The following is a 4,173-nucleotide window of genomic DNA, read 5'->3' on the forward strand; positions in this document are numbered from 1 at the left end:
AATGAGTAAATGCACTAATATGGTACTAACTCGTTTTATTACAGGGCATACTTTTATGCAATATGTAACAAATACTGCTCCTCCACAGTGGAGCTTGATGGTCATTTGGAGTTTGACTGTATTCCAAAGCATTTCAACTTCCAGCATATCACTTTGAGAAGCTCCCATTTTCTTTCACACAGAGGTGATGCAGGTAATTAACACATCACTGTCTGAAACATGTTGTGCCGACTCCCGTTTGTGCAGATGGGATTTTGAAGGACGCTGCATCTCGCATCGCCGTTGTTCTCCACTTCCTGCATATCAATTAATATGCAAATTAGTTTTTTTTTCTTTAATGTCTTTTTGATGTCACACCCAATGAGTTTCAACAGGGCAATTAGAAGTTTTAACGCCTCACTAATATGAAAGATCATATTCTCGCTGTTGCTCTCGTATAAGTGCTCATACATGCCCTCCTGTTGAATTCTATAAGAAGCGCTCGTTTTTCCAGCAGGCTTCCACCTTGTCACTCATCCGGTGCGATGATGAAGGCCCTCGAGCGATTGCTCACTTCAGTGTGTCGGTAGCCGTCAGCACTTCTTTTTGCCTCTCGATTCGGCCTTGTCATCAAATGTGCGCGTGGGATATCGCCTCCCACCTTCAGCCAACATGTAGATGAGTTGTTGACTCCTTTTTACTTTCTTTGTAAAATTTCGTTTAATATTTTCCCACTCCACGGAAATCATGGCCTGAGGCAAATACTTGTGCAACTTGCCAGGGAGAAGCATTTGCTGAAGATGTTATTGACAGACACGTACAACTAGAAGTCGTCGTGAGTATTTTGGGCCTGTAGCCTGAAGCCAGGATGCAAACGCTCTGATGCAGGCCGTTATTGTTATTTGTCATCGTTACGGTAAGGGGCCGTAACTCAGCGCTTGATATGCACCTCACAGCATGGAGAAGGCAATGTGCATTCATTTCTCAGTGTTTGGATACCTTTGCCCTGGCAGATAGCGAGAGGAATGACAGAAAGAATGGAATTTGAAGCAAACAAGACAAACAAACCGAGAGAACGCAACGAAACATGAAAAAGACTGGTTAATTGAAAATTGTGGGGTGCTTTATCTCTGTAGCTGTGGGCGGGATCCTTTTTGAAGTCGCACCTCCTTGGGGAATCGTCTAGTGTTCGGGATTAGACACGCGGCACGTCTCAGTGTGTCTTTGTGTGTGTGCAGTCCCAATCCTGTTGGCACTCTGGCCTGATAGATTTCCCATAATCCCTCTTGAGTATACGGCGTCAGCGTTTGATTTTCTTCAGTTTGGAGTGTTTTGTTTGTTATGTGCACGTCCTAATTTCACTATATAACACCAGTCTGATCCTCATCAAGAGCCAGTGCATCTCTGAGCTCTAGGTCAGGAAGCAGATTTTACATTGGATATCCAATCCAATAGTAAACAATGTCAGTTTATATAACTTGAAATGTTAAAAATGTAGAAATTAAGATTCATGAATGCTGTAATTAAACTCTTCTTTAACACATGCTAACAAATTGAACAGCATTGTGAATTTCTGTTAATTAATATTCATATAATTAATAAGCGAGTGCATGTCACAATTGTTGATTAATTGCATGCTTAGTTTTAGAAGCTTAAGAATAACCTTAATTAACGTTTTAACAAAAAAACTTTTCTCAAACTATATATGAGTGCACAAGATGTCTGTTTTTGTACATTTATGAATTTCACTTTGAAAACATGAAACATTTTTTTTTTCATGAAAAGTTTGTCATTTGAATTTTTCATTATTTTCTCTGCTGTTTTTTCCCTCTCCTGTCTCATTAGTTCTAGGTGATTTAGGGTTTCAGTTTGAAGGTAAGTCTCTGGAGTCACCCCCATCATCTCTACCTGTGTATTGAGTTTGTTTGTCTCCTCCACTCACTAGATCACTCTACACCTGCTGCTTCCTCCTACTTCCTGTCCACTTTGTCATTTTCTTCCTCCTCTTCTCGTTTTCTGAACTACCTGCTGATTTACCTTTCCTTGAGAGAGAAGATGCAATGGCGGCCATTCTTATTTATTACGCATGAATGCATTTGTTACATTCATAAACAGCAATTAAAGAATCTTCATGATGGGGAAAAATGTTCCGTTTCTCCAAAGAAGGAAAAACAAAGAGGAAGATGACAGAACCGAGAGATGCTGAAGGAGGGAATGAGACTGTCGAGGTGACAAAGAACAGAGGAGGCGTCAAACAGAAGTGCAGAGAAGTTTGAAAATGAGATTGTGGAGGAAAGGTTTGGGCTGCGCTCGAGAGAATTTACTCAGGTTTTATTTTTAACACCATCAGCAGGTGATTTCAGTGTTTTACGGTGTGATATTGTTAGAAGAGTTCTCTCTTACCTCTTCTCCAGTGCCGCTAGAGTTATTTTTGCCCATTATCAGCTGGAAAAAAAGAACAAGTTAGTTATGCATTCAGATGTCGCTGTAATCTCTCGACAGCGGTGTCGTGCTCGGACGGGAGGGGGCAGTGTGGAGCTGCGCATCATATTCCAAATCTTTGTGACGTTCGAGTGGATTTCACTGCATTGCGTTGAATCAATGAAATATTTAAATAATGATTAAGAGTGTTTAAGCGTCAATATAACTTTTCAATTAAATGCTATTTAAAAAAGAATCTAAGTTGTAAAATTGCAAATGAGATTTCTTTAATATAGCCAAGTACTTGTTTATTCTGTGATTAAAGAGACATCAGCTGTAGGATTTTTTTCAAGTCTGTTAAGGCATAAAAATATATATCCTAGTCATCTCACGTCAGAGTCTCAGAATAGATTTCAGACTTGCCAAGACACACATTTCAGCAGCAGTGTTATTATAGTATTGTATATATAGGCTTATAGTTTATATAGGCCTGGTAGTGTGAGTAGAAAGCATGGTGGAGGCAGACAATCCATCATAGCACCAAAACAAGACCGGTACAGTGCTCTTCACAGATGAATTCCAGATCTGCACGAACTTCCTGTATGCTGGTGCAGTGTGGCCAGATTTCATGCTTCTGGATGACAACGCCAGCCCACATCGAGCAAGGCTGGTGACTGAATACTAGGAGGGCATCTCAAGAATGAAATGGCAAGCCCGGTCACTCGATTTGAACCCCATTGGGAACCACTACAGTCAAGAGTGTAAGCATGCCAGGTCCCTCTAGGAACCCGTGTGGAGTTGCAAACAGCATTGCTGGATGAATGGCAAGCCATCCCTCAACAGAATATCCAAAACCTCATCTCAAGCATGCACAGGCGATGTGAGGCTGTGATCAGTGTCAGAGGTGGGAACACTGACTACAGACTGGTTGTCTCCGTACATAACGTTTCTTGTTTGTTGTTCATGACTTGTTTGTCGCATTTGTTTAAACTGTGCAATTCATGTTTGTTTTACACCATGAACTCAGATTTTTGATCTGCTGTAACATGTGCAATAACATCTTGTTTTGTTGAACTAAAAAAGCTTTCTTTTCTGTTTTGGGTCCTGCTACCAGCTCCGACACTTCACACAAAGTGACTACAGTACAGTACAGTATCATGTGCATCACCATTATGTCCATTGTGCTAGCTCCTTGAAGCACTCCAAAGGCACTACACTGCTGCGCTTGCAGGCAATAATGTTTAAGAGGCATTTCTAATCCATTGTGACTTCAGGTGAATCACAAAAGTACTGAACAACCAACAGTTTTTTTTTTTTTGAGGTTCTCTTGTCTACATGAATGTGTGACAAGCCACTATACACCTTGTGACAAACAATAATGTCTGGCACCATCAAAAGTGATGAGGCATGAAATTCCATTGATGGCAACACTGATTAATAGCAGACTTACATATTATACATGAATTTTGAACAATACCCTTTCTTGTCTTAGGACAGCTTTAATGATCTTTTTTCATCCACTTCAAATGTTGACTACTGTGTGTGTTTATACATATTAGGGGTGGAACAGTACACAAATATGACGGTTTGGTATGTAGCGTACCTCAGTTTTAATGTCACGGTTTGGTATGGTTTTGGTACAGCAGGGGAAAATAAACAGTGGTTTTCTTAGTGATAAAAATCTACCTCAGCTTATGCCTAATAGAGAGCCCTTTGAAATTCTAAGGTTACAATTAGGCCTAATAACTTAACCAAAACTTAAATTTTAGTTAC

At 40.2% G+C, this 4,173-nt stretch overlaps 1 long non-coding RNA gene across 1 annotated transcript; it reads right to left on the reverse strand.

The window, feature by feature from the left end:
- Positions 1–2,486, reverse strand: LOC132101743 (uncharacterized). Its single transcript, XR_009423207.1, has 3 exons — positions 2,383–2,486; positions 1,888–2,021; positions 1–296 (listed from the first exon to the last, which is right to left on the reverse strand). It is a non-coding gene; the product is annotated as an uncharacterized LOC132101743 (long non-coding RNA).
- Positions 2,487–4,173: the final 1,687 nt, after the last annotated feature.

The sequence above is a fragment of the Carassius carassius genome, chromosome 23 (genome assembly GCF_963082965.1).
Source record: "Carassius carassius chromosome 23, fCarCar2.1, whole genome shotgun sequence".
Lineage (NCBI taxonomy): Eukaryota > Metazoa > Chordata > Actinopteri > Cypriniformes > Cyprinidae > Carassius > Carassius carassius.